The sequence below is a fragment of the Zingiber officinale genome, chromosome 2B (assembly GCF_018446385.1).
Source record: "Zingiber officinale cultivar Zhangliang chromosome 2B, Zo_v1.1, whole genome shotgun sequence".
NCBI classification, from domain to species: domain Eukaryota; kingdom Viridiplantae; phylum Streptophyta; class Magnoliopsida; order Zingiberales; family Zingiberaceae; genus Zingiber; species Zingiber officinale.
This window is the reverse complement of record NC_055989.1, coordinates 75,758,921-75,784,545: the sequence shown is the minus strand read 5'-3', so window position 1 is coordinate 75,784,545 and position 25,625 is coordinate 75,758,921. Positions and strand designations below refer to the sequence as shown.

At 39.0% G+C, this 25,625-nt stretch overlaps 1 pseudogene; it reads left to right on the top strand.

Moving 5' to 3' along the window:
* Positions 1–17,590: 17,590 nt before the first annotated feature.
* LOC122048359 lies at positions 17,591–19,794 on the top strand (annotated as a pseudogene).
* The last annotated feature ends 5,831 nt before the right edge of the window (positions 19,795–25,625 follow it).

Genomic DNA, 25,625 nt, shown 5'->3' with positions numbered 1-25,625 from the left:
CTTCCATTGTCGACAAGGCTACACAAACCTGCTTCTTGCTGTTCCAAGAGATGGCGCCATCATTCAGCAAGAAGACATAACCATATGTGGATTTTCTGTCATCAAGGTCCCCTGCCCAATCTGCATCTGAGTAGCCACTTAGGCTCATATCTGATCCTTGGAAACAGAGGCAATAATCAACTGTTCCTTTAAGATATCTGAATATCCTCTTCACCGCTTTCCAGTGTCTTGATCCTGGGTTTGACTGGAAACGACTAACTAAGCCAACAGCATAGCTTATATCGGGACGAGTACACAACATAATGTACATCAAACTACCAATAGCACTGGCATATGGTTTCTTCTTCATTTCGGCTATTTCCTCAGGAGTCTTGGGATACATACTTTTGCTCAAGACAGTACCTTTCACAATAGGCGTCTGTTCAATGTTGCAATCTGACATATTGAAGTGTTGTAGCATCTTAGTGATATAAGCTTCTTGAGAAAAACCCAAAAGCCTCTTTGATCGGTCTCTAACGATCTTCACTCCTAAGATGTACTCTGCTTCTCCCATATCTATTATGTCAAATTGTGATGAAAGCCAACTTTTGACTTCTATCACACACTTTATGTCACTTCCAGCTATTAGCATATCATCAACATATAATGATAAAATGACAAGCTTTCCTTTTTCCTTCCTTAGGTAAACACAATGATCCTCATTGATCATTTCGAAACCATAAGATAATATTACTTCATTAAATCTTATGTTCCATTGTCTTGACGCTTGCTTTAGCCCATATATAGACTTCCGAAGTCTACATACTCTTTTCTCTTGGCCTTCAGCAACATAACCTTCTGGTTGTACCATATAGATTTCTTCGTCAAGATTACCATTAAGGAAAGCAGTTTTTACATCCATCTGATGTAATTCAATGTCATAGTGTGCTACTATAGCTAGGATGACACGTATTGACACAAACTTTACAACTGGGGAGAATGTCTCTTCAAAGTCAATACCCTCCATTTGGGTATATCCTTTTGCAACTAATCGAGCTTTGTATCGATTAATCGATCCATCTACTTTCCTCTTTACTTTGAGAATCCACTTATTCCCAATAGCCCTTCGGCCCAGAGGAAGATCGACTAAATCCCAAACTTGATTCTTTCTCATTAACTCCATTTCTTCATCCATTGCAACTTTCCATTCTTTTCTAACTGAGCTGCTCATAGCTTCCTCAACTGTTCGAGGTTCCTCATCGTCAACTGGGAGAACCATTAATGCCTCATTCCCAATATCAAACCTTCTTCGTGGAATAATCTGACGACTACTTCTTCGAAGGTTAGACTGTTGAGAAACTGACTCATTCAGTGGCAAATTACTCCCACTCGGTTGACTAGATTCAGGCATCTCCTGATTTGTTGATAAAGGAACATTATCCTCCTCCTCTATCTCATATAGAGGAATTGTCTTATCAACTTCACCTCGTGTTGGGAACTCAGTTTCTAGAAAAGTAGCATCTCTTGACTCTATTTCAGAGATGGTTCCATCTTGTCGCTCACCAATAAAAACATAACCTTTAGAGGTCTCAGAGTACCTTATAAAGATACACTTCTTACCTCTGGGTCCTAGTTTTCCATATTCGTGAGTCTTATCATGAACGTAGGCAGCTGACCCCCAAGATCTCAGATTACTCAAATCCGATTTTCTGCCTGCCCAACGTTCATGTGGGGTAGATGGAACTGACTTTGAAGGTACTTTGTTAAGTATATAGGTTGCTACTAGAAATGCATCTCCCCAATAGGAGATTGGCAAATTAGCTTGCGCCATCATAGACCTAACCATTTCAAGAAGAGTCCTATTTCTTCTTTCAGCAACCCCATTTTGCTGTGGAGTTCCAGGGATAGTTAGCTGTCTAATAATCCCTTTCTTATTACACATTGTCTTGAACTGATCAGACAAATATTCTCCTCCACGGTCAGTGTGTAAGGTTTTAACCTTACGTTCCAATTGATTCTCAACTTCGTTCAAGTAACGAATAAAGCAATCCAATGCTTCAGATTTGTGAGAAATCAAATACACATGATCAAAACGTGTGAAGTCATCGATAAATGTAATGAAATAAGAACTCCCATTTCTAGCCTTCACATTCATTGGACCACAAATATCCGAATGAATTAATTGCAATGGTGAATCAGCCCTAATAGCCTTACCAAATGGTTTCCTAGTCACCTTTCCAGCAAGACAATGCTCACATATAGACAAGTTAATCTTAGTATGAGTGCCTAATAGGCCCTCCTTAGCTAATCTATTCATTCGTTCTTATCCTATATGTCCCAATCTAGCATGCCAAATTTCATCATTAACATCAGCATTACTAGTAAGAGCAATGTTTGAAAAATAACTATTATTATTTAGTTCTACATCAAGAACCATAAAACCATTTGTTATATAACCATATCCAATTAACACAGAGTTAATTCGAAGTTCCACACAACGACTATAAAAATTTACATTGTAACATAAATCAAGAAGACAAATAACGGAAACCAGATTCCGTCGAATCTCAGGAGCGTACAGGACATCATGTAGAAACAAGGTGCCTCCAACACGTAGGTTGAGCTTGCAAGTGCCAATTCCTTTGACTTCTATTCTTGCATTGTTTTCTACATATATCCATTTGTTGCCAGCTGGTACCCGACGGTACTCCACATATGTAGCTCGATCACGAGCTACGTGGTTCATTGCTCCTGAATCTACAATCCACAAAGGACATGAATCAGCTAACAACACTGTACTTGCAACATATTGCTCGTGGAAAGAAGACAAAAATGGATTTACCTTTTTAGGCTCAGTACAATCCCGAGCAAAATGGCCCTTCTTGCCACAGATGAAGCAGGTCAACTTACTCCTAGGTTTTTGTCCATTTTTCTTTCCTTTCTTCTTAATTTGGTTTTTCGCAGCAACAGCATTAACCTCCTTTCCTTTCCCCTTTCCTTTCTTGAACCACTTGTTCTTATTCTTGGAACCAGAACCTTCGGCTACAAAAGCTTGACCCGAAATCCTTGCGGATTCAATCCTCTCCGCCTCAAGTTCCACATGGCATGAAACATCAGTGAAAGTCTTGATACTCTCACTATGGGTCAGGTTTTGTTTCATCGTTTCCCAAGAATCAGGAAGGGAACGGATAACTGCCTGAACCTGTTGTTCATCGGTCAACGTATAACCTGCAGTCTTAAGCTCTCGAATCATGTTACCCATCTCCCTGAGATGTTGGGCCATGGTAACATTCGAGCGCTTCTTACAACTATCAAAGGGCTACCCACTGTACTTCTCTCTAAGGGCTACCCAGACAGCATGAGCCAATGGTAATGGCTCATACTCAAATACCAAGTCATCCACCATTGAACTAATCAATATACCCTTAGCAATGGAGTCCTTCCTTTTCCATGCCTTATAGGCATCAAGGTCACGTCTGTGCTGTGCTGTGGAACCCTCAACCGGTTCCTCCATGATTTGGTTTACAGCCTCCAGAACTTCTTGTTCCTCAAGAACATATTGTATCTTGAGGTGCCAGATTTTGTAATTATCGCCATATAATTTCTCACCCTTATTGAGTTCAGCTATGATGTTTTTAGTTGCCATGATCTACATAAATAAACAAATTATTTATTATTTCAGTGTAATTCATATATGTGCAACTATTTATTGACTTAGTGTAAATTAGAGTTAGTTTACAAAATCAAGTGATAACATTGTTTCCACTCATCATTTGTATGTTCTAATCTAATCAACACTGATCAATTATATTACACATATCCCAACTAATGAACAAATCATTTTATATGAACGAATCATATTTATATGAACTAATTATATCATGAAATGAACTAATCATTTCCAAGTTAGTTAACATATAACTTAACTTTTATTATATAATTCTGTTCGTACAAAACAACAGAAATTATTACATGACTCAAAAACTAGATGAGCTTACACTGTTCGTACATAACGATAGTAACATAACACTAATAAACTAGATAAGCTAGCACTACTCCCACTAGGATAAATGCTAGAGCAGTGGATAATTGCATCCCGTTTATCCCAAATTCTATGATAGGTGGATCAGCCTCAGATGTATCCATCAGATCCATCTCTGGATCTTCTACACACTCCTGAGGATCCTCCTCTGATCCTTCAGGATCCATCTCTGGATCGTCCTCGGAATCCATCTCTGGATCGTCCTCGGAATCCATCTCTAGATCTTCCTCAGAATCTTCAGGATCCATTTCTGGATCCTCTTCAAATTCTTCAAGGTTCATTTCAGGATCATCTTCAGATTCTACAAGATTTGGATCCTCCTCTAAATCTTCAGACTCCATTTCTGGATCCTCTTCAGATTCATCAGGACCCCATTGCAGATGAAGTAGTTGTCTGCACATCTCTGAGTATGAGATGTGCCCATCAGAATCATCCCAAAGTTGGAATGCTATCTGCCTCAAATGTTCCGATAATGAATAAACCAGAGAAAATCTTCTTTCTGTTTCCTGAACTGGATACCCTTCTTGCTCGAGATTCCAGAACAACCAATCGAGCTGACCAATAAGCCTACCGACTCCGTGATCCGGGTCATATTCCAACTTCTTGATCTCCTCCCACAGCTCATGTTGTCGTTCATAGCGATCAGTCATCGTGTATATCGTTCTTTGTATCTGGAATTGAAAAACATGATGTCAGTACAAAACCGACTGACCAGTACAAAACCGGTCAAATTCAATTCCCACATATAGAACAAAATATACAGTATACACAAGCAATTAAGAAAAACAAATTTCCTTATTTTGGGGAGTCTCATGTGACTGACGCATTGAATTGGTCGATCATGAATCCAAATCTTAAGCTTAATCTATTGTCCTCATTAGAACTAATCTAATTGGACCTATGTTCTGTTTTCGTTTAAGCCCATTTGAGTCAATCACAGACTTATTAATCAAACTCAGGTTCGTTTGACTCGTCTAATTGCCTATTGGATTAAGTCTGACTCATTAAAACAAATCCAATGTTTCTGATCAAATTTTGACACAACGGAACTAATCCGGTCATATTTGATCAGCCCAACTTCTGTAGTCAAGATCACCCTTATTAATTCAATAATAAACTGAGCTGGTTAAACCAACAAATAATTTGAACCAGCTTTAGATATTATTGAATCAAATTGGTCTGCTTAAATTAACTAATAATTTAAACCTGATCGGGGTTTGATTGGACAAGTTGGTCTGGTTCCATTTTTGATAAATTGAACCATAAATTAATTAAATATATATATTTATTAATTAAATACATATAGATATGTATTATGAATTAATAAATAAATATTTAATTAAATTTTAGGCACTGTGAAGAAGAAGAAAAAAATTAAAATTATGCATGCATTTTTTCTCTTCACGTTTTTTGTTACAGTGCTTGATCAAAAGTACTGTTTATGCCTTTTTTTCTTCTTGAATCGATTCATGCCTTTAATCGAAGGATACTTGAATCGATTCAGTTGATGGTTTTTTTTCTTTCCAGTGCTTCGTAAAAAACACTGGGAGAACACTGTTCATTCTATTTTTCTTCTCTTCAATCGATTCTTCAATCGATTGAAGTAGTTTCTTCTTCTCACTGTGCTTCGTTAAAAGCACTGTTCTTCCCGCGATTTTGAATCGATTGAAAAACCATTTCAATAGATTCAATCCAATTGAATCGATTGGTTAATCGATTCAATTGATGAACAGTATCATCTTCTTCGCAACAGAAGAAGAAAACACGAGCTTTTTCGCGTCGATTTCCATGCTTTCAAAACTATACATGCTCTGATACCATTGTTAGTAGTTTTGAGAGCATGAAAACTTAAACGAAGTAATTAAAATAATAATGCGGAAACCATAAACACTCACATTGATCTCCCGAAGAACCGCAACCGAAGACGTCGGTCGATGAAGTCGCCGATGAACCGCCGGAGACGTCGCTGCTGTTGTCGCCGAGAAGATCACCACACGGAACCTTCTCGAACTCTTCCACAAACCAAATCCCGTCCCTACGGATGTTCTCCCTTTGCTCACACGATCACCTCCACTGCTCTTCTGCGCACCTCCGATCGCCAGAAGCTCTCACTTCCCTCTGATTGCCTTGGACGCCTCTTATAAGAAGGCTGAGGAAGACGAAGGGGAAAGGACGCCCCTTCATCTCCCTGGCGTTTGCAGCAGCGAAAGGGACGAACCCTTTCGTCTGCCAAGTGTAACGCCCAACACGAAGCACACAAGATGGCCAGAGCTAACATCTACCCACCAACGATCGAGGGGGAGTTCGTGTTTTGGAAGCAAGGAATGGAAGTATTTCTTAAAATAGATTTTAATATTTTATTAATAATGAAATATGGTTATGAAGCACTAATGAACACGAACGGAGAAGAAATTGAAAAACATCTCTAGACCAAAAAGCAGCGCGACGATTTTACGTCAAACAGTAAGGCTGAATATCATCTAATAAGCATACTACCAGTGGAGGATCTTGACAGAATCGACAACTAACAAAGTGTAAAAGAACTTTGGGAAAAGTTTTTGAAGCTCTACGAAGAACCAATTAAAGTCGAATCCAACTCCTCAATAGACACTGAGTCGTCATCAGAAGAATCTGAGACCGAGAAAATTATCGGGACAACCCTTATAGCCTAGTACCTTCCTAAGGACATAGAGAGCTCATCCCAGATAAACATCGATGAAGGAGGAGAGTCTTCGGAAGAAAGCAGCTCCATAGGAGGAGCATCAGAAGTCGACAAGGTAAGTCAGGTACGGTCTCTACCTCCTGACCTATTCTTTAAATTTGAAAAAATATTGTCGAAAGTTTCTCACAAATTATAAATAAAAAATAAAAAATTATTAATATAAAGTAATGAGTTAAAAGAAACTCTAGCAACAGCTTGTCGATTAAAGGATTTCGACAAACTAAAAATAGAAAATGAAATGTTAAAAGAACAAATACAAATTTTATAAATTTCTGCATGCTCAAAATTCTCTACTTCAAATTTTAGAAATAATAATGGACTAAATTGGAAATTTAAATATCAAAAGGGGTAAATAAGAAAATTATCAAGAAAATATGTATCTAAAAAATTTCTTATTAATCTGGTAGGAAGGAATCTATTTTGGATTCCAAAATCATGCTTGAATTAAGTTTTTTTATTTGATTATAAAAATCCTCTTGAATTTAACTTGTGTTCAAAATAAATTTGATCCCAATTTTTTTGTTAGAAAGAAGAATTTAATTTCATCTTAAGAAAAAATCTCAATTTTTTATCATTTGATTTCTTTAAATATTTAATTATTCTGCAAAAGCTATCCCTGCTAACTTTTCTCCATTTAAGAAATTTTTTTATAAAGTACTTTATTGTTGAATTTTAGTTGAGTTATTCAAATACAAATTTTTAATATTAAGAATATTCAAAATTGTAAATCTTGAAAAAGTATTTTCTTCAATCTAAATGAATGCTGAATGGACTTACTGATAAAACAGTTAATTGTAATTGAATAATTGCTTTAACTTTCTTATTTTTAAAAAAGGTACCCTTAGATTTTTAAGGTACCCAATTTTTTATATGATCAAAGGGGATAAGGAAAAATTAAGTCTAGGGGAGGTAGTTTAAATTATTTTTTTTAAACTTTTGCACTTAATTGCAAAGCTAATTGCTTTTACTTTATTAGTTATTTACCCTAATTTAACTTGGGTTGCTCACATCAAAAATAGAGAGATTGTTGGAACTCCAAGGTAGTTTTGATGTGATCAACCAAGTCAGGTTAGGTCCTATTGTGTTTAACCCTATGTCTAAGGGTGCAGGAATTTAGGAGCACAGGAAGTCAAGCGAAAGACACAGATAGCGAGAAGAACGATACGGGAGAGAGCCGATGGGCTTAGTGCCTCTGAGGGACGAGGTGCTGCGAAAGAGTACATCAGCGGACGAGAAGGGAGCATGCGATGTTTCTGAGGGATGAGAAGCCGGAGCGAAAGATTGCTCGAGGAGCAAAAGACGCAGCTAGTGAGAAGGTCGACACGGGAGAGAGCCGATAGGCTCGGTGCATCTGAGGGACTAGGAGCTGCGAAAGAGTACGTTGGTGGATGAGAAGGAAGCACGTGACGTTTCCGAGGGGCGAGAAGCCGGAGTGGAAGGTTACTCGAGAAGAAGGCTAGAAGTTGAGTTCGGGTGAGCCCTATTCCGGATGGCTGAAATCACCCAAGCGAGCGGAGCAGGAACGGAAGACCCAGACCGAGTAGAGCGGAACCGGAGCAGAAGACCCGGACAAAAAAAGTCAACTATGTTTACTTTCTTGGTCCGGGCGCCCAGACCAGATCGGGGCGCCCGGAATCCAAACATTAGCCAAATTGATGTGGCATTTAATCGTTGCATCGGGGATACAATTCTATCTCATTCTAGGCACCTGGAACCCTTTCAGGCGGACTATAAATACAACCCTGGTCTAAGGAATTCAGAACAACACTCGTGATTCATTCTAATTTTATTTTGTTCTATAATTGAGTACTTCAACTGCTATAAGAGGCTTCTACGCCTGAAGGAGATTGTTTACTGAGCTCCAACTTTCTTGAATTAACAATCTCCCCACTTGTAACCAAGTAACTCTTTCGTGCCTCTTTTCTTTCAGTCATTTATTTTATTTATGCAAGTGTTAGATTAATTAAGCTATGAATATGAGAAATGTTCTTTTTATTTGTTAAGGCTATTCACCCTCTCTTGTCGGTCGCTAACGGTCTAAAACTAACTACTGTCGGTCAAAGATTGACAGCATGGAGACGACGATAGCTACGAAGCTTTTGGAATTCTCCTTTCAATCAATTGCGGGAAAACTAGGGAAGATGCTAGAGGAAGAACTCGCATTGCTGGACGGAGTCGAAGATGACGTCTGATACACAGTCGTCGAGCACAAAAGCATCACCTCTTTCTTAATGGCCATATCTGTTAGGATCGATGGACGCGGCTAGAGAGGGGGGGTGTGAATAGCCGACCTCAAATTCTTCGTTTCTTTCTACATGTTGACGTTAGCGCAGCGAAAAATAAAACAAAGAAACAAAGACAAGAAGATCAAACCTCAACACGCAGCGATGTAACGAGGTTCGGAGATGATACTCCTACTCCTCGGCGTGTCCGTAAGGTGGACGAAGCCTATCAATCCGTCGGTGGATGAGTCCCCGGAAAACCGGCTAATATAAACTCCTTATGGGTGGAGAAACCTCGCCACAAAAACTTACAACAGCAAGAAGGAGTACAAGTACAGCAAGAAGTAAAATACAATACAACTGTAAAACCTTCGCTTACTTGCCTTCTCTTCGACTGGATGAAGTAGCAGCTTCAAGCGACGCCTACAACAGCAGGAACCCAGCCGAAAGTAAGCTCACACGAAGCTTAGACGAGAGCTCAGCAAAGCTCTAGAGAAATAGTAGCAGCAAGAAGGAACAGAGAGGAAGAAGAAGAGTAAGAGAGAGAGTCCACTGTAGAAGCCCTCAGCCCTTTTATAGCCTGCATCCACCTGCGACAAGAACAGAGGCCAAAGACAGCAGAAGAACATAGATCTAGCCGTTGTCACTCACAACGGCTAGTCCTGGACCGATCAGGCTCCAACCTGATCGGTCCACACTGTCCCTGATCGGTCTTGGGGACCGATCAGCCAACCCGATCCCACCTCTCTCGGCTGAGGGTCTGATCGGTCCTGGAACCGATCATTCTTCTTGCTGATCGGTCTTCAGACCGATCAGTAATCTTGCTTTGCATTCTGTTTGATCACCGACCGATCAGTCACCGTATCACCGGATCGGTCCCAGATCGATCCAGAGCTTGGTTTTTCCCAATACCAAGTCCCAAGTCTCCCACACCAACATCCGGTCAACCTTGACCTGTTGGTACATCATGCTTAGCATCCGGTCACTCCCTTGACCTGCTAAGACTCCCCACCAAGTGTCCGGTCAATCCCTTTGACCCACTCGGACTTTTCTCTTAGTGCCAAGTATCCGGTCACTCCCTTGACCTACTTGACCTTCTCAACACCAGATGTCTGATCATCCTTGATCCATCTGGATTTTTCCTTGCCCGGCTTCACTCACCAGGACTTCCCAACTACCTGGCTTCACTCACCAGGACTTTCCCTTGCCTGGCTTCACTCACCAGGACTTTCACCAACTGCCTGGCTTCACTCACCAGGACTTTCACTGGACTTTCACTTTCACCTAGCTTCACTCACTAGGGTTTTCACCTGGCTTCACTCACCAGGATTTCCAATCTGCCTGGCTTCACTCACCAGGACTTTTCCGTCTGCCTGGCTTCACTCACCAGGACTTTCCATCTGCCTGGCTTCACTCACCAGGACTTTCACCTGGCTTCACTCACCAGGATTTTCACCTGGCTTCACTCACCAGGATTCTCCATCTGCCTTCCTGATCTAGAGAACGAGCTACCGAGCCCTCTCCGTCTTTCACTTCCGGTCCAGAGAACGAGCTACCGAGCCCTCTCTGACCTAGTCCGGAGAACGAGCTACCGAGCCCTCTCCGACTTCCACTTGCCAAGTTCCCATACTTGGACTTCTCCGTGCCAAGTCTCCATACTTGGACTTTCTCCCGTGCCAAGCTCCCTGCTTGGACTTTTCCCGTGCCAAGTCAACTCACCTCGGGTCAACCAGGTCAACCTTGACCAAGGATTGCACCCACAACCTCCCAAGTTTCTGTTCTTGTCAAACATCAAGATACAACTTGAGTCAAGTCAACTCGAGTCAGGTCAACCAGGTCAACCTTGACCTAAGGTTGCACCAACAATCTCCCATCATGTTCTCGTCAAACATCAAAATACAACTCGAGTCAGGTCAACTCGAGTTGGGTCAACCAGGTCAACCTTGACCTAAGGTTGCACCTACAATCTCCCACTTTTTGATGTTTGACAAAACCATAGCCTAACTTAGGTTTTCTAATGTTCTTCCTTGAACATTCTCCCCAAACCTACACTCTCCCCCTTTTTGACACACATCAAAAAGAGTGAATCAAGGTCAAGAGTTTCTTTCTAATGAAGGTCTCATACCTTTCATTGAAACCTTTAATTTCCCCCTTGATACTAAGGTCAACAATTAACTTAGTGATAATCCCATATCACTCAAGTCTTTAGGAGTAAAAACTCCCCCTAAAAGTCAACTCCCCCTTGACTAATAGGTAAAACTCCCCCTAAAGGTCAACTCCCCCTTGACCATTGCACCAACAATGTCTTGGAGAGTTTCAAGCCTTTAGAAATCCAAAACACCAACTCCCAACTGAAATTTCAGACAACAGTCAAAAAATCAACAACTTGGCACGCCCTGATCGGTCACCAGACCAATCAGGGATTCCCTGGATCGGTCACGGTGACCGATCCAGGCACCCCTGGACCGATCAGAATCCCCTCTGATCGGTCCACAACTCTGATTTCTGATTTCTTCTCCCGAAATTCAGAAACCTCTAGAAAATCACAGAAAATTCTAAAAATTGTAAAATTTTGAGGATACACTCCTCATAACATATACTATCATGGAAAAATAGTTTTATATGAAAATAAGTTCCCTTTTCAAATCTTGATACAAAGTTCAAAAGTCTTTGAAATAGCTCAAAGTTAACTCATCTTTGTATCACTTTGCTCAATGATGAATGCTATCACTAGAAAAGCTTCATCAAGGTTTTTCAAATCAATTTTGAAATGATTTTAAACCATTTAATTTAGGACCACAATCTTTGGGCTAAATGTACATGACTTGTACATAAGCTTTCCCTATGATCCCCAATTTTGAATTAGACTCATCTAGGTACAAGAACTATGCACCTTGTTCCTAACTCATCATCCTAATATCTCACACACATCTAAGGTGTATCAAACACATCCAAGTCAATTTTGATGTGAGATATGGGTTTAGGTTATCTTAGGCTAAGGTCTCATGCATTTTCTAAACATCAATTTGATCTCCATATCAAATTGTGTTTTTAACCTTAAATCAATTTCATTGATTATAAATGCAAGAAATGATGACATGGTATAAAATGATATCATACATAATAACATGTGCCAATGTCATGATGTCATGGCATAAAGTATGAAACTTAAATAAAGCATGACATATAAATAATCTAAGCATTATCATGACATTTCAAATGATCATAGATTAAATATGATGTCATGACATGGCATATGGCAAACAATATATGGCAAATAACATGTCAAGGTATAGAAAATACCTAATTCTAGCCTTAGTTGCCATTTTTGATAATTTTGATCATTTTGCCATAAATTCTATATTCCTAAGTGTAATAGACCTAAAATCATATCCTCAAGACCTTTAGATCACTATGTGCCAACTAGATTTACTCTAGAAAATTCCTCAAATGTGGTTGGCACATCCTAATTATCTTAGGAATAATTTTCACTTTCATTTTCAAGGCTTGATTAGACCTTGAAAATTCCTAAAGTGCCACCTTTTGCCATGATTAGATTAACTACCTATTCAAGTAAGGTTGGCACACCCTAAACCACCTAGCGTGATGGAATCACGCTCCTAGGAACCCAATACCTATTGGAGCTCATTGGGTTCACTAAGTATTCACTAGGGATGACTTCCCTAGCAACCCTTCTAATGACCCTCCTAGGCTTTGAAGCCTTGGTCATTTGGGACTCATCAAGATCAACTCTAGGGGTGACTCCCCTTGTGACCTTGGTGATGGTCTTCCTTGCCCTAGATTTTGTTCCATAATCTAATGGAACATTGTGATAAGTGGGCTTGACCACTTGGGACTTAGGTTTGTGACCCAAACCTTTCATGTCCTTGGGCTTTGGTTTTTGCCCCTTAGACCCTATATTTGACTTTTCCAAATTTTTAAGGGTCTTTTCTAACATGTCAAGTCTTGACCTCAAGACTTGATTTGTCATTTTTCTTTGAGGCATTCCTAGGCATGTGTCCAGTTGATTTGGGATTCCTACCTAGGTTTTCCTTAGCCTTAGATGGGTTAATTCTAGGGTTGGCTTTCCTAGTGTTATCCTTATCTAGGCTCACATGTTTGGCACCTAAGCATGTGTATCGATTTCTAATGTTATCATGTTTACCATTATTAACAATAGCAATAAGGCTACTAGCATGTGTCTTATTATTATTGCAATAATGTGCCTTAGAGATTACCTTAGGGTTTGCCTTAGCTCCCCCTATCGATGTGCTCGTCTTCTTGTCCTTGTGAGGTTGCCTCCCCCTCGGACATTGGCTCCTATAGTGTCCCTTTCGCTTGCATTGGAAGCACACCACGTGCTCCTTGCCCTTGCGTATCGGGACTCCGGCTTCCTTGACCTTTGACGCCGGTGGAGTCTTCCTAATCCTCTTTGGACACTTACTCTTGTAATGCCCAAATTCCCTACACTCAAAGCACATTATATGCAATTTATTTGAACTTAAATTGCTTGAGTTACCTAGGGTTGAGGATGAGCTCTCTCCTTCATTCCTTCCGGAGGTAGAAGCTTCTTCTTCTTGCTCCAATCTTGAAGAAGAACTCTCCTCCTTTTCTTCCTTAGATGTTGAGTGGCCCTCAACTTCTAATTCCATGCCTCCATGAAGTGAGCTACTTAGCTCACTTGACTCCTCTTCATGACTTGAAGTGGAGCTTCCCTCATGGAACTTGGCCAAGTTGTTCCACAACTCCTTGGCATTGTTATATCCACCTACCTTACACAAAATGTCATTAGGTAATGAAAATTCAAGAATTTTCGTTACCTCATCGTTGATTGTGGATTGGTAGATTTGCTCCTTCGTCCACTTTTTCTTCTCTAGGGTTTCTCCGTCTTTATCCACCGGATGAGTAAACCCTACCTGCACACAACTCCAATGAACTAGGTTAGTCATAAGAAAGTACTTCATTCTTACCTTCCAAAACGCGAAGTCGTCGCGATCGTAGAAGGGTGGAATCGTGACGTCTTCTCCAAGTTGATCCATTCTCTAGCTTGTGCTCCCCCGGGTGTTAATCCGACGAAGAGCAACCTTGCTCTGATACCACTTGTTAGGATCGATGGGCGCGGCTAGAGAGAGGGGGTGTGAATAGCCGACCTCAAATTCTTCGTTTCTTTCTACAAGTTGACGTTAGCGCAGCGGAAAATAAAACAAAGAAACAAAGACAAGAAGATCAAACCTCAACACGCAGCGATGTAACAAGGTTCGGAGATGATACTCCTACTCCTCGGCGTGTCCGTAAGGTGGACGAAGCCTATCAATCCGTCGGTGGATGAGTCCCCGGAAAATCGGCTAATATAAACTCCTTATGGGTGGAGAAACCTCGCCACAAAAACTTACAACAGCAAGAAGGAGTACAAGTACAGCAAGAAGCAAAATACAATACAACTGTAAAACCTTCGCTTACTTGCCTTCTCTTCGACTGGATGAAGCAGCAACTTCAAGCGACGCCTACAACAGCAGGAACCCAGCCGAAAGGAAGCTCACGCGAAGCTTAGACGAGAGCTCAGCAAAGCTCTAGAGAAATAGTAGCAGCAAGAAGGAACAGAGAGGAAGAAGAAGAGTAAGAGAGAGAGTCCACTGTAGAAGCCCTCAGCCCTTTTATAGCCTGCATCCACCTGCGAGAAGAACAGAGGCCAAAGACAGCAGAAGAACCTAGATCTAGCCGTTGTCACTCACAACGGCTAGTCCTGGACCGATCAGGCTCCAACCTGATCGGTCCACACTGTCCCTGATCGGTCTTGGGGACCGATCAGGCTAAGCCTGGACCGATCAGGCTATGTCCTGATCGGTCCAGGAGGAGTCTGATCGGTCCCTGGACCGATCAGCCTTTCTCCTTCTTCTCTTCTGTTTGCTTCCTGATCGGTCTTCAGACCGATCAGATAATCCACAGAAGCATTCTGTTTGGTTACTGATCGGTCACCAGACCGATCAGCTGTATCACTGGATCGGTCCCCAGATCGATCCAGAGCTTGGTTTTTCCCAATACCAAGTCCCAAGTCTCCCACACCAACATCCGGTCAACCTTGACCTGTTGGTACATCATGCTTAGCATCCGGTCACTCCCTTGACTTGCTAAGACTCCCCACCAAGTGTCCGGTCAATCCCTTTGACCCACTTGGACTTTTCTCTTCGTGCCAAGTATTCGGTCACTCCCTTGACCTACTTGACCTTCTCAACACCAGATGTCTGATCATCATTGATCCATCTGGATTTTTCCTTGCCCGGCTTCACTCACCAGGACTTCCCAACTGCCTGGCTTCACTCACCAGGACTTTCCCTTGCCTGGCTTCACTCACCAGGACTTTCACCAACTGCCTGGCTTCACTCACCAGGACTTTCACTTTCACCTATCTTCACTCACTAGGGTTTTCACCTGGCTTCACTCACCAGGATTTCCAATCTGCCTGGCTTCACTCACCAGGACTTTTCCGTCTGCCTGGCTTCACTCACCAGGACTTTCCATCTGCCTGGCTTCACTCACCAGGACTTTCACCTGGCTTCACTCACCAGGATTTTCACCTGGCTTCACTCACCAGGATTCTCCATCTGCCTTCCTGATCTAGAGAACGAGCTACCGAGCCCTCTCTGACCTAGTCCGAAGAACGAGCTACCGAGCCCTCTCCGTCTTTCACTTCCGGTCCAGAGAACGAGCTACCGAGCCCTCTCTGACCTAGTCCGGAGAACGAGCTACCGAGCCCTCTCCGACTTCCACTTGCCAAGTTCCCATACTTGGACTTCTCCGTGCCAAGTCTCCATACTTGGACTTTCTCCCGTGCCAAGCTCCCTGCTTGGACTTTTCCCGTGCCAAGCTCCCTGCTTGGACTTTCCCGTGCCAAGTCAACTCACCTCGGGTCAACCAGGTCAACCTTGACCAAGGGTTGCACCCACAACCTCCCAAGTTTCTGTTCTTGTCAAACATCAAGATACAACTTGAGTCAGGTCAACTCGAGTCAGGTCAACCAAGTCAACCTTGACCTAAGGTTGCACCAACAATCTCCGATCATGTTCTCGTCAAACATCAAAATACAACTCGAGTCAGGTCAACTCGAGTCGGGTCAACCTTGACCTAAGGTTGCACCAACAATATCAACCAGGCTTAATCTGGATGCTGAACTAAAGAATTGGGTGCAGGAACTGAGTGAGGTGGCCTATGATGCCAAAGACTCGATTGATGAGTTCGACTGCCGTCTCCTATCGACACAAGATTTTTTCAAGCACTTCCTTCACAACATAAAATTATTGAAAGGTAGCAATGGCATTGTTTCATAGATCAAGAAATTGAAGGTTCAAGTAGAAGATATTAAAAAAAAAAGATACGATCGCTATTTCCACCCAAATAAAGCTAGAAGCTCTGGCACCGCCATCGGCTTGGACATGACCGATAGATACTCTGATCCATGAATCATCGATCATTTTGTAAAGGAAGAATAGTCTCCCCCTGGCTAGGACTACCAGGGCACTGCCCAGGGCCCAAAAAAAACCTTATATATATATATATATATATATATATAGAGAGAGAGAGAGAGAGAGAGAGAGAGAGAGATTTGATATGCTGAGCGACACTTTGTGCGCGATCATGAGCGAAATCCGACATGGGCTATCTGACGTGGCCAAAGCCTAATTTTTTTAATCTCTCTCTCATCTGCATGCAACAACTAAAAAGTTTTTTAATCTCTCTCTCATCTCCATGCAATAACTTTTCTCGCTTTCTTTTTAAATTAAAATGATATTTTATCTTCTCTTTCCTATTATTACATGAAAAAAATTATTGTGGTAGTGATGATACAAGGTTGTAGTTACTATGTAATAGCTGCTACAAAGGTGCAGAAGCTGCTACAAAGGTACAGTAGCTGCTACAAAGGTACAGTAGCTGTATAACGATGTAGAAGCTGCTACAATGGTGCAATAGCTGCTATAACAGTGCAATAGTTGCTACAATGATGTAATAACTGCTACAACATATTAGTTACACAATAACACTGCTACACGTTATAGCAACTACTATACAGAAGCTGCTACAACGTGTAGCAGCTATTGTGTAGTAGCTGTTATAACATTGTAGCAGCTACATCACCTTTGAAAATTAGCAGCACGGTGATTGTTGCATGCAATCAAATGAGAGAGAGATTAAAAAATTTTATAGTTGCATGCAGATGAGAGAGAAAAATTATTACGTGTAGATGAGAAAGAGATTAAAAAATTAGATTTTAGCCGTGCCAGATAGCCCACATCAAATTTCGCTCACGGTCACACACAAAGTATCGCTTAGCATATTAAATATATATATATATATATATATATATATATATATATATATATATATATATATATATGTATTTCCATGGTAATGGTAGGAGACGACACATCATCCACATAAAATAAATATTATGTCTAAATGATATTTTAAAAAAGGAAAATTAGTGAAAAGGACAAAAGTGGGCCCCTTCTCCTCCTTAGCTTTGGTTGCCCTGTTTGTTTTTTTTTTTTTACATATGTTAACGTTTTTTTTTTTATAAACAGTTTTCTTCATCGAAGCCCTCGTCGAATTCCTCGCTGAAGCCTTTATCGAATGGCAACGATTCTCCTCGCCGAAGCATCAATTCTCCTCACCGTCACAGAAGCCCTCCTCGTCGCACCTTCCCTCTCTCGCTGCGATGACTATGGGCCTTCTCTAGCTCTCTCAAAGATGTCGAAGCCCTCCTTGCCGCGCATTAACTCCCTCACTGCAACGACGACGGGCCTCCCTGGCTATCTCAAAGGCGTGTCTTGTTACTTCACACTTCTGTAAACCCTAAAAGGTCATCATCTTTATTTTTCTATTTTGATCTCTTTTGTTTCAATCAAACTGTACAACTTTGAATTAAAGATAGGGCTTGTGCTTCCACAAGGCAAATTTTAACCATTAAACATAATAGTGAGAACAATGGCATAGGATGTCAATAAAAAAAACAAACAATACATCAATTTGGAGAATACATTGTGCACAATTTTGCATAAAAGCAGGATGTCGATTGTAGGTATGTGATTCATTAGCAAATAAATGGACATGTATAGACCTATGACAATCCAATTTGGTGAGGTTAGAGATTGATGATTAGAGCAAATGGCTCAAATAAGGAGTTATTCCTAGAAAGCTTCTAGACATTAGGGATAGGAATGAATTGAATTACATGTTGCAAATAGAGTCTTATAACTCTCAATTATAATATGTATCAACTGAATCAAGTATATAATCTCAATTACAAGATGATTTTTGGTGGAATGTTTCATTAGGAGTTATAATCTTTAGGAATGAATTGATGATTTTTTGTGAGAGTATATACTCTCAATCATTAGAAGATATAATCCTTGTTATAGACATTTGAACATAGAGATAATATCATATTAAGGTAGATGCATGTTTCATAATTTCACATAATACCTTTCTAATTGTTTTTTATTGTATTCAAGCTTGATATAAAGAAATTAGTATTGCTTGAAATCTTATTCTATTTATAATTTTTAAAATGATAGATATTATTTTAATAAATAACCTAGTTAACTTCACTCAGTGATTAGAATACTTCTTTTATAATTATTGGTTAAAATCCAATAGCAAACAATATAATATAGTAATCAAACCATGGAAATTTAGTTTACTTCAATGTTATCTATTTTTGGAACCTTATTTTAAGCACTTCAGATCGACACAAGGTTTTTTCAAGCACTTCCTTCGTAAAATAAAATTATTGAAAGATCGCCATGACATCGCTTCAGAGATCAAGAAATTGAAGGTTCAAGTAGAAGATATTAAAAAAAGACACGATCGCTACTTCCACCTAAATGAAGCTACAAGCTCTGGCACCATCACTCGCTTGGACATGACTGACAGATACTCTGATCCACAGATCATCAACCATTTTGTAGAGGAAACTCAGCTTGTGGGCATCAACCAGAGTAGAGATAAGATCCTCGGGTGGGTGATGGATGAGAACTATCTCGAGCTTACAGCGATTTCTCTCATCAGCTTTGGTGGTTTAGGAAAGACAACTTTGGCTAAGACTGTCTATGACCATCTTATTATCATCGAAGGTCACTTCCAATCTCGAGCTTGGATCATAGTGTTGCAAAATTACAATATCAAAGAGCTTCTCAAAAAGATTATTTGATCCCGTCAACGAGGAACAAATCCGAGATGTTTCTGGGTGCCAAGATGCGCGTTTGAATACTGAGCAACTTCTGAACATGATGGACGAGTTGCAACTGGTGAAGACTATCAGAGACCATCTCCATGGAAAGAGGTATTTGCTTGTTCTTGATGACGTTTGGAGCATTGAAGCATGGAAAGCTAGAGCATTGCATTGCCACAAGGTAAAGAAGGAAGTAGGGTCATAGTCACCACCCGCATTGAGGATGTGGCAAATACAAGTTGTTCTCATAATCGTATTTAAAATCTCTCCTTTATCACATGAGCTATCTTATGTGTTATTATTTGATGCACCAAACTATAATTGTCCTCCAGAGCTAGAAAATATTGGCAGAGAAATCTTGCAAAAATGCGATGGACTGCCACTTGTGATTTCGACAATCGGAGGTCTTCTAGCTTCCAAGCTTGATAATAAATTTGAGGAATGGAAAGACTTGCACGACCAATTTCATTTGGAGATACAAACTAATAGTATGCTATCAAAGATAGATCAGATACTAGGTTTGAGTTACAATGACTTGACTTGCGATCTCAAGTCTTGCTTCTTGTTTTTAGGCATCTTCCCTCATGATTATGAGATTGGTTGAAAGTGTTTAATGAGACTGTGGATTGCTTAAGAGATTGTGAGTGACGTAGGTGTTGGTGTTAAGAAGGTGAAAGGGTGCCTATTCCCTTTCCCCTTCCAACCTTTTCACCTTCGTCCATTTATGGAGGTAGAGAAAGAGTCATTTTTCTCTATAAAAGAGCATCCAAGGCAATTGGTGCAAAAAAAGGGGTGCATGCATCAGGAAAGGGAAGGGGAAGGTGAAGAAGAAGAAGAAATGGTTCAAGAAGGGGAAGAGAAAGAAGAAAGAAGATACTGCTATGGGACAAGATCCAATCAAAAAGAAAGGAAAGAAGACCAGATTGAAACAATAAAAGTGTGTCTTCTTTTTCTGAGCATTTTGTTGCTAGTTCAGTATTGTTAGTGTTGGGAACTTGACGCTGCTAGAATAGGGGTGAATAGCTTTCTACAATTGTTATTCGCAGCGGAAACAAAAATACTAACAAACAAAAGAAAAATCTAACCCTACAAGACAATAAACAAGAAAATAAATCAATACATGTTTATGTAACGTGGTTTAAAGATTAGGACTCCTACTCCACGGCTGTCTGTAAGATGGATAATCCCGATCTATTGGTGGATGATTTCTCGAAGAACTTCTGGTTATCTCGCGTAACTCCTTATAAGTAGAGAAACCTCACCACAACTCGCATAAGACCACACACTACAAAAAGCTGCTATTTAGGGACGAAATTTGAGACGGATTTGATAAAAAAATTCGTCGCAAAATATTTTGCTACGAATTTTGGGACGAAATTGTATTCGTCCCAAAAATGGCATTGCAAAATGTTGGCGACGAATACATAATTTTCGTTGGAAATTTTTGCGACAAATTTAACTTTTTCATCGCAGAATTCATTGCAAATCTGCAACAAACATTTATTCATTACAAATTTTATAATTTCATATCTGCGACAAACATATATTTTTGCCCCAAATTTGCAATGAAAATTTTTCGTGACAAAAAATGTTGCATAATTACAAATAACTAGAGGCAAAAAAAAAATCCTATTTTCGTCAGAAATTTGCGACGAAAACATATTTTCAGTGCAAATCTGCAACGAATCCACATTCGTTGCAAATTTGCAACAAATCCACATTCGTTGCAAATTTGCAACGAATCCAAATTCGTTGTAAATCTGCAGCGAATCTGGATTCATCCCAAAAAAGTCACTTTAACCACGTCGAGTAGAAAAAACTATTTGCGATGAATTTTGGGACAAATCTAGATTCGTCCGAAAAGTTATTCCTAATTTGCGACGAAAAACTTAATTTTGTCCCAAATTTGTGATGAATTCTGGGATGAATCTTGATTCATCGCAAAAGTTGTTTCTTTAATTTGCGACGAATTAATTTTTATCCCAAATCTGCGACAAAGTTTGGGACAAATTCATATTTGTCGTAAATTTGCAATGAATCATTTGTCGCAAATTTACGATAAATTTGCGAAAAAAATAGATTTGTCGCAAAATTTGTCCCAAAAACAAAAAAAAAAATCCAGAATCTTTCTTGATTTTTCTATTATCCTGTTTGCATATTACACTTACAACATCTTCAACAAATTATATCCAATACATCCATATCCAACATCCAAACGAATCATCCCAAAACTAAATACATCATATCCAACACATCCATATATCTTATATCCAAACAAATCATCATAATTAAACACATCATATTCATATATACAAATAACCAAAATCCAAACAACATGTTCAACAAATCATCCCAAAACTAAACACATCATATTCATATATACAACTAACCAAAATCTAAACAACAAGTTCAACAAATCATCCCAAAACTAAACACGTTATATTCATATATACAACTAACCAAAATCCAAACAACAAGTTCAACAACTCATAATATCCAAACATGAAAGTTCTATCATAATCCAAACAACAAATGTAACAAGGCATCCAAAGGAAAATAAAATACATATCGTTATGTCTCAGGAGCTTCGGTTGCCTTCCGTGCTTCTTTTCCTGCGTCAAATTACAAACAAACAGTAAGTAACATTTATAACTAAAAAAATGTATCAAACATATTAATGATATATGTATCTAACATTTACATACATGAATGAATTTGTTACTAAGATTGTTTGTCATAACATGCAAAGTTTCATCATGACATAAAATGCAAAGTATCAACGTGAAATTAAAGTTGTTTGCAATTCATATCCTTTGTTCAAGACTCATGTTTCTAGTTAATCTTGTTAGAGTGTATACTAAAAGCCTAGTTTTTTGTAAACATTTGAATAAAATAATCACATTGGTCAAATGTCTACATTTATATGCTAAGTATAGTTGTTCAATTAATTTATATTGTAAATAACATGGTGTGTGGTATCACACATAGAAGATCATGTTATCAGTTCCTTATAAATTATAAACAGTTATTCACGACTAAGATGGATAGGAACAAACCATTGGAATAGTCGTAGTGTAATTTGGTATTAGTTTATCTTGACTATAAAATTACACTAGGACACTATGAGTGTATTGAGTAGGACCATTTGAGGTAGTTTCTTTTTATACTGACTACAAAAAGAACATGACCTATGTTATTATGGAAGTGTGCTCTTAATCCCGATATAACAACAAGTACGTATACTTAGTATCTATTTCTTTGACTTATCAAAGGGTGAGATTTAGTTCGATAAATCAAGAGGCCCGATAAGTTGGGAAATAATATTATTTATATGGTGTGTCGTTGGTTATAGAAGGAAACTATGTCCTAGGAATCTAGGTTGATGATGTCCCCAAGAGGAGCTCATAAGGATTGTCATGTAAACCCTGCAGGTGGATTTAGTCCGACATGATGATAAGGTTGAGTGGTACAACTCTTGAAGCTAGATATTAATTAAAGTGAGTTGTCAGTAACTCATTTAATTAGTGTACATTCAATATCTTAAACATAGGGAGACTAACACACTCATAATAAGAAGGAGCTCATATAGTAATATGAGATTGGTGCGGTAGTTCAATAATAACTCTTTAGTGGTATGAGTTATTATTGATGAGCTCGAGTTGGGTGTTCGGGGCGAACACGGGAAGCTCAAGTTCATCGGGAGACCAAAACTAATTCCTCCTCTCGGTCCCTATCATAGCCTCTTATTTATAAAGTCTTATACCCACCCATACCCACCTTAAGGTGGTCGGCCAAGCCTAGCTTGGAGCCCAAGCTAGGGCCGGCCAAACCAAGGTTAGATGGGTCAAGTAGGTGGTCGACCCTAGCTTGAACCCAAGCTTAGGTGGCCGACCATAATAAAATAAAAGGGACTTTATTTTTTTAAATCTTTTCTTATGTGGAAGCCATGATTTAAAAGAAAGTTTTAAAATTAAATCTTTCCTTTTATAAGTGTCTACAAAATATTAAGAGAAAGATTTGATATATTTCCTTATTTGTAGTTAAAAGGAAGATTTTAATTTTTGATAAAACTTTCCTTTTTGTAACCATCCTCATGGTTTTAAAAGAGAGTTTTAAAATTATAAATCTTTCCTTTTATAGTTTCTACAAAAGATTAAGAGAAAGGATTGATATCTTTCCTTATTTGTAGATTGAAAGGAAGATTTTAATTTTGGAGAAAACTTTCCTTATTGTAATCATCCACATGTTTTAATAGAGAGATTTTAATTTATAAAAGTTTCCTTTTATAACCAACCATGAAGGGAATTTTTAAAGAGAAATTTTATTTTAAAAATTTCCGGAAACAAATTAGGAAGTTTTAATTTTTGTGTTTAAAACTGTCCTTGTTTGGAGGATTTGAGGTGGTCGGCCAATAGAAACAAGAAAAGAAAATTTTAATTAAATTTTCCTTTCATTGGCAAGGAAATTAAGGAAGTTTTAATTAAACTTTCCTTATTTGCTAAGACCAAGGAATATAAAAGAGAGGGTAGAGGTGCCTCACCTTAAAAAAATACATCCTCTATTGTTCCTCTCTTCCTTGATGGTGGCCGACCCTCTCTTCCTCTTCCTCTCCTATTCTTCTTCCTTGTGTGGCCGGCGACATCTTCATCTCAAGGAGCTTGGTGGTGGCCGGATCTTGTTAGAGGAAGAAGGAGACATAGGAGGTTTTGTTTCTTAGCATCCCTTGGAGCTTAGTTGGTGGTCGAAAGTTCTTCATCTCTTGAAGATTGTTGTTGGCTGAAACTTGCTTGGAGAAGAAGATGGCTTGGGTGGATTCTCATCTCGGTAGATCGTCGCCCACACAACATCCGAGATAAGAAGAGGAATACGGCAGAAGATCGTGAGGTCTATAAGCTATAAAAGATATAACTAGTTATTAGTTTCCGCATCATAACTAGTTTACCTTTTTGTTTAGATCTTGAAATACCAAACACAAGAGGCTAGTGATTCTAGGCTATCGAATTTATGTTTCGATTTTGTGTTTCTTTTATTTTTCGATCTTTTGATTTGATTGTTCTTAATGGTTAAACCTAGGGTTACTATAAGGAGATTAAATATTAGTTTTCTTTGTAAGACTTTGTCTAGGCAGTGGTGGATGATCTCATACCCAAGAAGGCCTAGTGACTCGCCACATTTTACCTGGAAGTCGAACTTTGAAATAAATATTTAATCAAATTTGTAACATAGGTGGTGTTGGTTAGTCCTAGGAAAACGTACCCGTTCCACTGTACAAAATTTTTTGTACAAGCGTCGAACCTTTCCTTAAATGAATCGTAAGTGAAACTTAACACTATTGATTCAAATCTACCTAAGTTATTAATTCCATAAATATTAATTTTCAAAATTGGCTTCCAGGACTGCATGGCGAGGCACATTACCTTCTTGGATATGGGAGCAACCACCACCGCCTAGACAAAGCCTTTTAAGGAAATCTAATATTTATTTTCTTAAATAACTCTAGGTTAATAAAAATGAACAATCGAATCACAAATTCGAAAAAGAAGAAAACACAAACTCAAAAAATAAATTCAAAAAACTACATCTAATTGCCTCTTGTATTTAGAATTCTTACAAAGAAAATAACTAGTATGATGCGGAAGAAAATTACTAGTTATACCTTCTCTTTGTAAGCTAATGACCTCGAGATTTTCTGCCGTATTCCTCGCCTCGCCTTGGACGTCGTGTGGGCGACGATCTTCCAAGATGAACACCACCCAAAAGAGCTTCTCCTCCTTGTAATATTCGGCCACCACCACCACAATAGAAAAGAGAGCAAAGGGAGAAGAGAGGGAGAGAGGGGCCGACCACCAAGAGAGTCTCCAAGCCAAAGAATAAGAGTTGTATCTCATGAAGCCCCCTCACCCCTTCTTTTATATTACTTGCCTAAGATAAATAAGGAAAAACTTTTTACAAAAATAAAATCATCCAAGAGTTTTTCCTTTTCCCTTTTTATTTTTCCTTTTCTTTCCTCTTGATTGAATCAATCACCAAATCAATGGTTGTGATCAATCCTATTTGGTTTAGGATTGAGCTTTAGCCGGCACCTTTCTTGGGCACCAAGCAAGGTGGCCAACCACCATATTTAGGAAAGAAATAATAATTTTTTTTATAAAATTTTACAAGAAGAAAAAACTCTTATAAAATTTTACAAGCTCTCTTTCCTAGAGTTAAAAAAGGAAAGTTCTAAAAATTAAAACCATGTTTTAAAATTTAAAACTTCTCTTATAAAATTTCCTTTTTTTAACACGATGATTAAAAATTTTAATTTTAAAACTTATCTTCCTCCTTTTTTTCTTAAACCATGAGGATGGTTAAAAAAGGAAAGTTTTAAAACTTTTAAAACTCTCTATTAAAACATGTGGTCAAATTCAAATAAGGAAAGATTTTAAAATTAAA